Below are 13,708 nucleotides of genomic sequence, written 5' to 3'. Positions count from 1 at the left end.
TAAACAGGACCCACAGGGTTATAAAAAGGACCCACAGGGTTATAAACAGGTCCCAAAGGGTTATAAACAGGACCCAACAGGGGTATAAACAGGACCCACTGGGTTATAAACAGGACCCACAGGGTTATAAACAGGACCCCACATGGTTATAAACAGGACCCACAGGGGTATAAACAGGACCCACAGGGTTATAAACAGGACCCACAGGGTTATAAACAGGTCCCACAGGGTTATAAACAGGACCCAACAGGGTTATAAACAGGACCCACAGGGTTATAAACAGGACCCACAGGGTTATAAACAGGACCCACAGGGTTATAAATAGGTCCCACAGGGTTATAAACAGGTCCCACAGGGTTATAAACAGGACCCAACAGGGTTATAAACAGGACCCACAGGGTTATAAACAGGACCCACCGGGTTATAAACAGGACCCACAGGGTTATAAACAGGTCCCACAGGGTTATAAACAGGTCCCACAGGGTTATAAACAGGACCCAATTGGGTTATAAACAGGACCCACTGGGTTATAAACAGGACCCACAGGGTTATAAACAGGACCCACAGGGTTATAAACAGGACCCACAGGGTTATAAAAAGGTCCCACAGGGTTATAAACAGGTCCCACAGGGTTATAAACAGGACCCAACAGGGGTATAAACAGGACCCACAGGGTTATAAACAGGACCCACAGGGTTATAAACAGGACCCCACAGGGTTATAAACAGGACCCACAGGGGTATAAACAGGACCCTCAGGGTTATAAACAGGACCCACAGGGTTATAAACAGGTCCCACAGGGTTATAAACAGGTCCCACAGGGTTATAAACAGGACCAAACAGCGTTATAAACAGGACCCACAGGGTTATAAACAGGACCCACGGGGTTATAAACAGGACCCACAGGGTTATAAATAGGTCCCACAGGGTTATAAACAGGTTCCACAGGGTTATAAACAGGACCCAACAGGGTTATAAACAGGACCCACAGGGTTATAAAAAGGTCCCACAGGGTTATAAACAGGTCCCACAGGGTTATAAACAGGACCCAACAGGGGTATACACAGGACCCACAGGGGTATAAACATGACCCCACAGGGTTACAAACAGGACCCACAGGGTTATAAACAGGACCCACAGGGTTATAAACAGGACCCCACAGGGTTATAAACAGGTCCCACAGGGTTATAAACCCGACCCACAGGGTTATAAACCCGACCCACAGGGTTATAAACAGGACCCACAGGGTTATAAATAGGACCCACAGGGTTATAAACAGGACCCACAGGGTTATAAACAGGACCCCACAGGGGTATAAACAGGACAAACAGGGTTATAAACAGGACCCAAAGGGTTATAAACAGGTCCCCACAGGGTTATAAACAGGACCCACAGGGTTATAAACAGGACCCACAGGGTTATAAACAGGACCCCACAGGGTTATAAACAGGTCCCCACAGGGTTATAAACAGGACCGACAGGGTTATAAACAGGACCTACAGGGTTATAAACAGATCCCACAGGGTTATAAACAGGACCCACAGGGTTATAAACAGGACCCCACAGGGTTATAAACAGGACCCCCAGGGTTATAAACAGGACCCACAGGGTTATATACAGGACCCACAGGGTTATAAACAGGTCCCACAGGGTTATAAACAGGTCCCACAGGGTTATAAACAGGACCCAGCAGGGGTATAAACAGGACCCACAGGGTTATAAACAGGACCCACAGGGTTATAAACAGGACCCCACAGAGTTATAAACAGGACCCCACAGGGTTATAAACAGGACCCACAGGGTTATAAACAGGACCCACAGGGTTATAAACAGGACCCCACAGGGTTATAAACAGGTCCCACAGGGTTATAAACAGGACCCAACAGGGTTATAAACAGGACCCACAGGGTTATAAACAGGACCCACAGGGTTATAAACAGGACCCACAGGGTTATAAACAGGTCCGACAGGGTTATAAACAGGTCCCACAGAGTTATAAACAGGACCAAACAGGGTTATAAACAGGACCCACAGGGTTATAAACAGGACCCACAGGGTTATAAACAGGACCCACAGGGTTATAAACAGGTCCCACAGGGTTATAAACAGAACCCACAGGGTTATAAACAGGACCCACAGGGTTATAAACAGGACCCACAGGGATATAAACAGGACCCACAGGGTTATAAACAGGACCCACAGGGTTATAAACAGGACCCACAGGGTTATAAACAGGACCCAAAGGGTTATAAACAGGACCCACAGGGTTATAAACAGGACCCACAGGGTTATAAACAGGACCCACAGGGTTATAAATAGGACCCCACAGGGTTATAAACAGTACCCACTGGGTTATAAACGGACCCAACAGGGTTATAAACAGTACCCACAGGGTTATAAACAGGACCCACAGGGTTATAAACAGGACCCACAGGGTTATAAACAGGACCCCACAGAGTTATAAACAGGTCCCGCAGGGTTATAAACAGGACCCACAGGTGTATAAACAGGACCCACAGGGTTATAAACCCGACGCACAGGGTTATAAACAGGACCCACAGGGTTATAAATAGGACCCACAGGGTTATAAACAGGACCCACAGGGTTATAAACAGGACCCCACAGGGGTATAAACAGATCCCACAGGGTTATAAACAGGACCCACAGGGTTATAAACAGGATCCACAGGGTTATAAACAGGTCCCCACAGGGTTACAAACAGGACCCACAGGGTTATAAACAGGACCCACAGGGTTATAAACAGGACCCACAGGGTTATAAACAGGTCCCACAGGGTTATAAACAGGACCCACAGGGTTATAAACAGGACCCCACAGGGTTATAAACAGGACCCACAGGGTTATAAACAGGACCCACAGGGTTATAAACAGGACCCACAGGGTTATAAACAGGTCCCACAGGGTTATAAATGGGTCCCACAGGGTTATAAACAGGACCCACAGGGTTATAAACAGGACCCACAGGGTTATAAACAGGTCCCACAGGGTTATAAACAGGACCCACAGGGTTATAAACAGGACCCCACAGGGTTATAAACAGGACCCACAGGGTTATAAACAGGACCCACAGGGTTATAAACAGGACCCACAGGGTTAAAAACAAATCCCACAGGGTTATAAATAGGTCCCACATGGTTATAAACAGGACCCAACAGGGGTATAAACAGGACCCACAGGGTTATAAACAGGACCCACAGGGTTATAAACAGGACCCCACAGGGTTAAAAACCGGACCCCACAGGGTTATAAACAGGACCCACAGGGTTATAAACAGGACCCACAGGGTTATAAACAGGACCCCACAGGGTTATAAACAGGTCCCACAGGGTTATAAACAGGACCCAACAGGGTTATAAACAGGACCCACAGGGTTATAAACAGGACCCACAGGGTTATAAACAGGTCCGACAGGGTTATAAACAGGTCCCACAGAGTTATAAACAGGACCAAACAGGGTTATAAACAGGACCCACAGGGTTATAAACAGGACCCACAGGGTTATAAACAGGTCCGACAGGGTTATAAACAGGTCCCACAGAGTTATAAACAGGACCAAACAGGGTTATAAACAGGACCCACAGTGTTATAAACAGGACCCACAGGGTTATAAACAGGACCCACAGGGTTATAAACAGGTCCCACAGGGTTATAAACAGAACCCACAGGGTTATAAACAGGACCCACAGGGTTATAAACAGGACCCACAGGAATATAAACAGGACCCACAGGGTTATAAACAGGACCCCCAGGGTTATAAACAGGACCCACAGGGTTATAAATAGGACCCAAAGGGTTATAAACAGGACCCACAGGGTTATAAACAGGACCCACAGGGTTATAAACAGGACCCACAGGGTTATAAATAGGACCCCACAGGGTTATAAACAGTACCCACAGGGTTATAAACGGACCCAACAGGGTTATAAACAGTACCCACAGGGTTATAAACAGGACCCACAGGGTTATAAACAGGACCCACAGGGTTATAAACAGGACCCACAGGGTTATAAACAGGACCCCACAGAGTTATAAACAGGTCCCGCAGGGGTATAAACAGGACACACAGGTGTATAAACAGGACCCACAGGGTTATAAACCCGACCCACAGGGTTATAAACAGGACCCACAGGGTTATAAATAGGACCCACAGGGTTATAAACAGGACCCACAGGGTTATAAACAGGACCCCACAGGGGTATAAACAGATCCCACAGGGTTATAAACAGGACCCACAGGGTTATAAACAGGATCCACAGGGTTATAAACAGGTCCCCACAAGGGTTATAAACAGGACCCACAGGGTTATAAACAGGACCCACAGGGTTATAAACAGGACCCACAGGGTTATAAACAGGTCCCACAGGGTTATAAACAGGACCCACAGGGTTATAAACAGGACCCCACAGGGTTATAAACAGGACCCACAGGGTTATAAACCCGACCCACAGGGTTATAAACAGGACCCACAGGGTTATAAATAGGACCCACAGGGTTATAAACTGTTTGGTCCTGTTTATAACTCTGTGGGACCTGTTTATAACCCTATCGGACCTGTTCATAACCCTGAGGGTCCTGTTTATAACCCTGTGGGTCCTGTTTATAACCCTGTTTGGTCCTGTTTATAACTCTGTGGGACCTGTTTATAACCCTGTCGGACCTGTTTATAACCCTGTGGGTCCTGTTTATAACCCTGTGGGTCCTGTTTATAACCCTGTTGGGTCCTGTTTATAACCCTGTGGGACCTGTTTATAACCCTGTGGGGTCCTGTTTATAACCCTGTGGGTCCTGTTTATAACCCTGTGGGTCCTGTTTATAACCCTGTGGGTCCTGTTTATAACCCTGTTGGGTCCTGTTTATAACCCTGTGGGACCTGTTTATAACCCTGTGGGGTCCTGTTTATAACCCTGTGGGTCCTGTTTATAACCCTGTGGGTCCTGTTTATAACCCTGTGGGGTCCTGTTTATAACCCTGTGGGGTCCTGTTTATAACCCTGTGGGTCCTGTTTATACCCCTGTTGGGTCCTGTTTATAACCATGTGGGACCTATTTATAACCCTGTGGGACCTGTTTTTAACCCTGTGGGTCCTGTTTATAACCCTGTGGGTCCTGTTTATAACCCTGTGGGTCCTGTTTATAACCCTGTGGGGTCCTGTTTATAACCCTGTGGGTCCTGTTTATAACCCTGTGGGACCTGTTTATAACCCTGTGGGTCCTGTTTATAACCCTGTGGGTCCTGTTTATAACCCTGTGGGTCCTGTTTATAACCCTGTGTGGACCTGTTTATAACCCTGTGGGTCCTGTTTATAACCCTGTGGGTCCTGTTTATAACCCTGTGGGATCTGTTTATACCCCTGTGGGGTCCTGTTTATAACCCTGTGGGTCCTGTTTATAACCCTGTGGGTCCTGTTTATAACCCTGTGGGTCCTGTTTATAACCATGTGGGTCCTGTTTATAACCCTGTGGGTCCTGTTTATACCCCTGTTGGGTCCTGTTTATAACCCTGTGGGACCTATTTATAACCCTGTGGGACCTGTTTATAACCCTGTGGGTCCTGTTTATAACCCTGTGGGTCCTGTTTATAACCCTGTGGGTCCTGTTTATAACCCTGTGGGGTCCTGTTTATAACCCTGTGGGTCCTGTTTATAACCCTGTGGGACCTGTTTATAACCCTGTGGGTCCTGTTTATAACCCTGTGGGTCCTGTTTATAACCCTGTGGGTCCTGTTTATAACCCTGTGGGGACCTGTTTATAACCCTGTGGGTCCTGTTTATAACCCTGTGGGTCCTGTTTATAACCCTGTGGGATCTGTTTATACCTCTGTGGGGTCCTGTTTATAACCCTGTGGGTCCTGTTTATAACCCTGTGGGTCCTGTTTATAACCCTGTGGGTCCTGTTTATAACCCTGTGGGTCCTGTTTATAACCCTGTGGGTCCTGTTTATAACCCAATTGGGTCCTGTTTATAACCCTGTGGGATCTGTTTATAACCCTGTGGGACCTGTTTATAACCCTGTGGGTCCTGTTTATAACCCTGTGGGTCCTGTTTATAACCCTGTGGGTCCTGTTTATAACCCTGTTGGGACCTGTTTATAACCCTGTGGGGTCCTGTTTATAACCCTGTGGGACCTGTTTATAACCCTGTGGGACCTGTTTATAACCCTGTGGGTCCTGTTTATAACCCTGTGGGTCCTGTTTATACCCCTGTGGGTCCTGTTTATAACCCTGTGGGGTCCTGTTTATAACCCTGTGGGTCCTGTTTATAACCCTGTAGGTCCTGTTTATACCCCTGTTGGGTCCTGTTTATAACCCTGTGGGACCTGTTTATAACATTGTGGGACCTGTTTATAAACCTGTGGGTCCTGTTTATAACCCTGTGGGTCCTGTTTATTACCCTGTGGGTCCTGTTTATAACCCTGTTGGGTGCTGTTTATAACCCTGTGGGACCTCTTTATTACCCTGTGGGACCTGTTTATAACCCTGTGGGTCCTATTTATAACGCTGTGGGTCCTGTTTATAACCCTGTGGGTCCTGTTTATAACCCTGTTGGGTCCTGTTTGTAACCCTGTGGGACCTGTTTATAACCCTGTGGGGTCCTGTTTATAACCCTGTGGGTCCTGTTTATAACCCTGTGGGTCCTGTTTATAACCCTGTGGGGTCCTGTTTATAACCCTGTGGGGTCCTGTTTATAACCCTGTGGGTCCTGTTTATAACCCTGTGGGTCCTGTTTATACCCCTGTTGGGTCCTGTTTATAACCCTGTGGGACCTATTTATAACCCTGTGGGACCTGTTTATAACCCTGTGGATCCTGTTTATAACCCTGTGGGTCCTGTTTATAACCCTGTGGGTCCTGTTTATAACCCTGTGGGGTCCTGTTTATAACCCTGTGGGTCCTGTTTATAACCCTGTGGGACCTGTTTATAACCCTGTGGGTCCTGTTTATAACCCTGTGGGTCCTGTTTATAACCCTGTGGGACCTATTTATAACCCTGTGGGACCTGTTTATAACCCTGTGGGTCATGTTTATAACCCTGTGGGTCCTGTTTATAACCCTGTGGGTCCTGTTTATAACCCTGTGGGGTCCTGTTTATAACCCTGTGGGTCCTGTTTATAACCCTGTGGGACCTGTTTATAACCCTGTGGGTCCTGTTTATAACCCTGTGGGTCCTGTTTATAACCCTGTGGGTCCTGTTTATAACCCTGTGGGGACCTGTTTATAACCCTGTGGATCCTGTTTATAACCCTGTGGGTCCTGTTTATAACCCTGTGGGATCTGTTTATACCCCTGTGGGGTCCTGTTTATAACCCTGTGGGTCCTGTTTATAACCCTGTGGGTCCTATTTATAACCCTGTGGGTCCTGTTTATAGCCCTGTGGGTCGGGTTTATAACCCTGTGGGTCCTGTTTATACACCTGTGTGTCCTGTTTATACCCCTGCGGGACCTGCTTATAACTCAGTGGGGTCCTGTTTATAACCCTGTGGGTCCTGTTTATAACCCTGTGGGTCCTGTTTATAACCCTGTGGGTCCTGTTTATAACCCTGTGGGTACTGTTTATAACCCTGTTGGGTCCGTTTATAACCCTGTGGGTACTGTTTATAACCCTGTGGGGTCCTATTTATAACCCTGTGGGTCCTGTTTATAACCCTGTGGGTCCTGTTTATAACCCTGTGGGTCCTGTTTATAACCCTTTGGGTCCTGTTTATAACCCTGTGGGTCCTGTTTATAACCCTGTGGGTCCTTTTATAACCCTGTGGGTCCTGTTTATATTCCTGTGGGTTCTGTTTATAACCCTGTGGGTCCTGTTTATAACCCTGTGGGTTCTGTTTATAACCCTGTGGGACCTGTTTATAACCCTGTGGGTCATGTTTATAACCCTGTGGGTCCTGTTTATAACACTGTGGGTCCTGTTTATAACCCTGTTTGGTCCTGTTTATAACTCTGTGGGACCTGTTTATAACCCTGTCGGACCTGTTTATAACCCTGTGGGTCCTGTTTATAACCCTGTGGGTCCTGTTTATAACCCTGTTTGGTCCTGTTTATAACTCTGTGGGACCTGTTTATAACCCTGTCGGACCTGTTTATAACCCTGTGGGTCCTGTTTATAACCCTGTGGGTCCTGTTTATAACCCTGTTGGGTCCTGTTTATAACCCTGTGGGACCTGTTTATAACCCTGTGGGGTCCTGTTTATAACCCTGTGGGTCCTGTTTATAACCCTGTGGGTCCTGTTTATAACCCTGTGGGGTCCTGTTTATAACCCTGTGGGGTCCTGTTTATAACCCTGTGGGTCCTGTTTATAACCCTGTGGGTCCTGTTTATACCCCTGTTGGGTCCTGTTTAAAACCATGTGGGACCTATTTATAACCCTGTGGGACCTGTTTTTAACCCTGTGGGTCCTGTTTATAACCTTGTGGGTCCTGTTTATAACCCTGTGGGTCCTGTTTATAACCCTGTGGGGTCCTGTTTATAACCCTGTGGGTCCTGTTTATAACCCTGTGGGACCTGTTTATAACCCTGTGGGTCCTGTTTATAACCCTGTGGGTCCTGTTTATAACCCTGTGGGTCCTGTTTATAACCCTGTGGGGACCTGTTTATAAACCTGTGGGTCCTGTTTATAACCCTGTGGGTCCTGTTTATAACCCTGTGGGATCTGTTTATACCCCTGTGGGGTCCTGTTTATAACCCTGTGGGTCCTGTTTATAACCCTGTGGGTCCTGTTTATAACCCTGTGGGTCCTGTTTATAACCCTGTGGGTCCTGTTTATAACCCAATTGGGTCCTGTTTATAACCCTGTGGGACCTGTTTATAACCCTGTGGGACCTGTTTATAACCCTGTGGGTCCTGTTTATAACCCTGTGGGTCCTGTTTATAACCCTGTGGGTCCTGTTTATAACCCTGTTGGGACCTGTTTATAACCCTGTGGGGTCCTGTTTATAACCCTGTGGGACCTATTTATAACCCTGCGGGACCTGTTTATAACCCTGTGGGTCCTGTTTATAACCCTGTGGGTCCTGTTTATACCCCTGTGGGTCCTGTTTATAACCCTGTGGGGTCCTGTTTATAACCCTGTGGGTCCTGTTTATAACCCTGTGGGTCCTGTTTATACCCCTGTTGGGTCCTGTTTATAACCCTGTGGGACCTGTTTATAACATTGTGGGACCTGTTTATAACCCTGTGGGTCCTGTTTATAACCCTGTGGGTCCTGTTTATTACCCTGTGGGTCCTGTTTATAACCCTGTTGGGTGCTGTTTATAACCCTGTGGGACCTCTTTATAACCCTGTGGGACCTGTTTATAACCCTGTGGGTCCTATTTATAACCCTGTGGGTCCTGTTTATAACCCTGTGGGTCCTGTTTATAACCCTGTTGGGTCCTGTTTATAACCCTGTGGGACCTGTTTATAACCCTGTGTATTCGTTTGCCTTGTTCGGGTAGAAGGTAGACACAGTAGTCGCTTCTGTATATATTTATTGACTGAGATTGCAAGGTATATATCTGCCTAGCCGAGGTCCTTCTACTCTGAGCCTGTGAGGATAACTGCGGCTGCTGGGAGCATGCTTGATGCTCCTCTGTCTGGCATGACGTCTGAGGCCTACTTGCCTGTGATTGGTTACATTTCAACTGACAGAATTTTGAGTATAACACCGCTCGGACACGCTACCAAGTCGACGTCCCTTGTCGACAAGCTCTGGCTAGCTATATAGTTACAATGATACTGAAAGGACCTCGGTGGCATTCAATAATGGCTTACATGTGAAATTTGCATAATAAAACATTGAAAGAAGATCAGGTGTGCGTAATACAACAACTCGGCATATATGCACCAAAAAAAAAATCATCATAATAGGTGAAAATCATGGTAACAATTCTTTGATTAAACCAGAGTATTAAGAACATGTGTATGTCTACTGATCAGATATGAACAATACAACTCAAGGTATTGCCTAAACAAAATTATTAACATGTGTCAATGGCATGTGCTTGAAAACCATACAAAATTAAACAATTATTACATTAATGGAACAAAGTTCTGACCTAACAACCACAATTGAATTTCAAGATAGATAATGATTTTTTTTTTTTTTTTTCTCTCTTTTTTTCTGAAATAATACAATATATTTACAAGACCAATGTACAATATATATAATGTGCAATATATTTACAAGCATATACAAGACCTGGATCAAGAAGACTAACATCTGCGTGATAGCAGTCAGGATTCACTGGCCTCAATGTGGTTGCTAGAACAATAATAACTCCTATGACAAGCACTGTAAAAATACAAATGGTAGTAGACTTAACAATGGCATCTAATTTATAACCAAATAAAGTTGAGAAAAACTATACATTATATATAATGGTAATAATAAGACACATGTGGTAGAAATACTGCAAATGATTTTTTTTTTTTCAAAACAAACAGAATAACTGCAGAGTGCAATCAATTATAAATTCTGCGGATATCTACACCTAGCTCATCCAGAGCACTATACAACTCTGGCTCTGACTGAAGGTCCGGAACAGATGAAACTTCATGCGACAAACTATCATCTTGAGAGATATCCTCGTTAACATCTAGCCAATGGACATGTGGTGAGTGCACGGTTGAAACGAGAGGTCTAGATCTAAGATTATAATTGCTAGTATGGGGTTGCTGAGCATCAAGTGGTCTGTCAACCACAGAAGGTGGTGTCCGAGTAGGAGTATCTGTCTGGGTAAGTTCATTGTCATCTTCCTCATCAGTCTCGTCAACAGTCATTTTAGCTAACTTCATGTGGTCTAAATGTTCATTTATGTACTCTCCTGTTAACAAGTTCTTAAGTCTGTATTTGTTACCTTTAATAAGCTCGATTACCTTATATGGACCCAAAAATTTCTTAGTTAACTTGTACATAGGACCAGACCTGTGTTGGTTAAGTATCATTACTACAGATCCAATAGTTATTTTACTGGGTTTAGCTCGTGCATTCCTTGCTAGAGTGAACTCGGCTGTTGCTTTGGACAGTTGTTCTCGTATTTTCTTGAATACTAGTTGCATTTGTCTACGCTTCACTTGAACAAAATCATCTACGTTATATAAGGGAGTAGGAGGTACGTTAATCAATTCATTAGGGAGGATCTTATCTGTACCATAAAGAATAGCGTGAGGTGTGTCACCAGTAGAAACATTAATTGAAGAATTTATAGCACACTGAATTAAGGGTATAAAATCATCCCAATTGTTGTTATCAAAATTCAACGTGACTCTCAAGGCATCTAACACTTTCCTGTTAGTACGTTCAGCTAGTCCATTACTTGCCGGATGATAAGGCATAATGCTACATTTTTTGATGTTATATAAATCACACAAGCTAGTTAGAATACTATTACTGAATTCTGGACCATTATCTGAAAGGATTACTTTAGGCATACTATATCTACAAATTATTTGGTCATGGAATGCGCTGGCTATGGTTTCTGCTGTTTTGTTCGGGATAGGAACTAGTTCGCAAAACCGTGAAAAATTATCGACCATTACAAGCAAATGTTTGTTCCCTTTCTCTGTTTCCGCAAAATTTGTCAATAAATCCATCGATATTCGTTCCCAAGGAGCTTTAGTTGCTGGGTACACCTGAATTGGATTAGGTCCTGAAACATGTCCCTTGTGCTGTAAACAAGTTAAACATCTGTCAACATAATGAGCAATCTCCTTAGCCATTTTTGGCCAAAAATATTTCAATCGACCTTGTTGGAGTGTACGATCCTTTCCTGGATGTGCACTTGCAGGAGCATCATGGATAATTTTTAACACAGTTGGTACCAAGACAGCTGGAACAACTAACTGACAACATTTCCTCGGGGCTGTCCCTAGCTTTACTACTCTACACAGTAAATTGTCCAACATAACTAGTTCTTTCAATGGTACTGGTGGTTTATGAATCGGGCGAGTGTCTTGCTTAGTCAAAAATTTAATGACGGGTGCCCATATGGGGTCTTGTCTTTGTTCCGTTTCTACTACTGTAGCATCTAATGCTGGGTAATTTAACTGAATCGCAGCTACGTGTCGAGAAAACGCATCGGCTACAACATTTTGCTTTCCTGGAATATATCCAAATGTGGGATTGAATTCTTGAATTGTGAGCAAATATCTAGCAAACTTTCCAACTGGATTCTTATTTTTGAACAAGGGAATTAATGGTTGGTGATCTGTAAGAACATGAACTGGGTAATTATAAATTGTATCCTTGAAATGTTTAAGTGCCCAAACAACTGCCAAGGCTTCTCGTTCTGTTGCACTATAATTTTTCTCTTCTTTAGATAAAGTACGGCTAGCATAAGCTATTGCGTGATCTCTGTGACCTTCTGCTTGAAGTAATGCAGCACCTAGACCTATGTCACTAGCATCTGTAACCAACGTAAAAGGTTTAGAAAAATCTGGGTACCTAAGGACAGGTGACGAAATCAAGGCTGCTTTGAGTTTTTTGAATGATTGATCCTGGGCCTCTCCCCAAACAAAGGGTTCATCTTTTCTTTGCAACTTGTAAAGCGGAGCGGCTATAATAGAGAATCCAGCAATAAATGAACGATAAAATCCTACAAGACCTGTGAACTGTCTTACGGCTTCTGCGGTACGAGGTGTTGGAAAATCACGGGCAGCAATAATTTTTGATTCATTCAATGTAATACCTGAAGGTGTAACTGTATGACCTAGGAAATTAATCTTTTGCTTTAAAAATGAACATTTTGCAAGCTTTATTTTTAAATTAGCTTCAGCGAGCTTTGCAAGTACTTTCTCAAGGTTCTGGAAATGAGTCTGAACATCTTGCGACATGATTATGAGATCATCAAGGTAAACTAGAAGTGTACTTCCTATCAATCTACGAAATAGATTTGTCATGAGCCGTGAAAAGGTTATTGGACTACTACGCAAACCAAACGGCATTCTTTTGAAATGAAAATGACCATTGGGAGTACTAAAGGCTGTCAATTGTTTACTTTCCTCATCAAGGGGGATTTGCCAGAATCCCTGCAACAAATCTAACGTTGAGAATACTTTGTTTCGACCAATACTTTGCAACAAATCATTTAGAACTGGAAGTGGGAAACGATCAGGTATTGTTACTCTGTTAAGCTTGCGATAATCGATTACAGGTCTCCAAGTCCCATCTCGCTTTGGTACAAGAATCAATGGAGCATTCCATGGCGAATTACTCGATTCAATTACATCACTCTGTAACATTTCTTCTACAAGTCTATCTGCTTCTGCTCTCTGAGAATGGGGAAGTCGGTAAGCTGGTACATAAATAGGCGTAGTTCCTTGTTCAAGGGGAATTTTATGTGTAATAAGAGGAGTGAGACCTAATTTTTCTCCTGGTAGAGCAACAACAGCTCTATTCTTGTTCAAAATTTTCAAAAGCTGAGCCACAGAGTCAGGAAAATCAGTAGGACTGAGGTGTTGCGCTTGCACCTCTGGCTGAGATCCCTGTTCTCCTGGTGTGAGTGTACAAACAGTATGATCCATGGAGACATCATCCACAACTCGCACCGGTAACGAGTAATGGGCAAAATCTACAACATGGGTACCAGACTGGAGATGGATATCGGCATTACTAGTGTTTGCGATAAATAATGTAACAGTACCATCCTGCACTGTGTGCCAGGAGGGTTCAACAAATGTACCATTCACTTTACATGTTTCACTTTCCGCAATCACAT

The sequence above is a fragment of the Procambarus clarkii genome, unplaced genomic scaffold, assembly GCF_040958095.1.
Source record: "Procambarus clarkii isolate CNS0578487 unplaced genomic scaffold, FALCON_Pclarkii_2.0 HiC_scaffold_125, whole genome shotgun sequence".
In the NCBI taxonomy this organism is placed as follows: domain Eukaryota; kingdom Metazoa; phylum Arthropoda; class Malacostraca; order Decapoda; family Cambaridae; genus Procambarus; species Procambarus clarkii.
Note: the sequence above shows the minus strand (reverse complement) of the source record.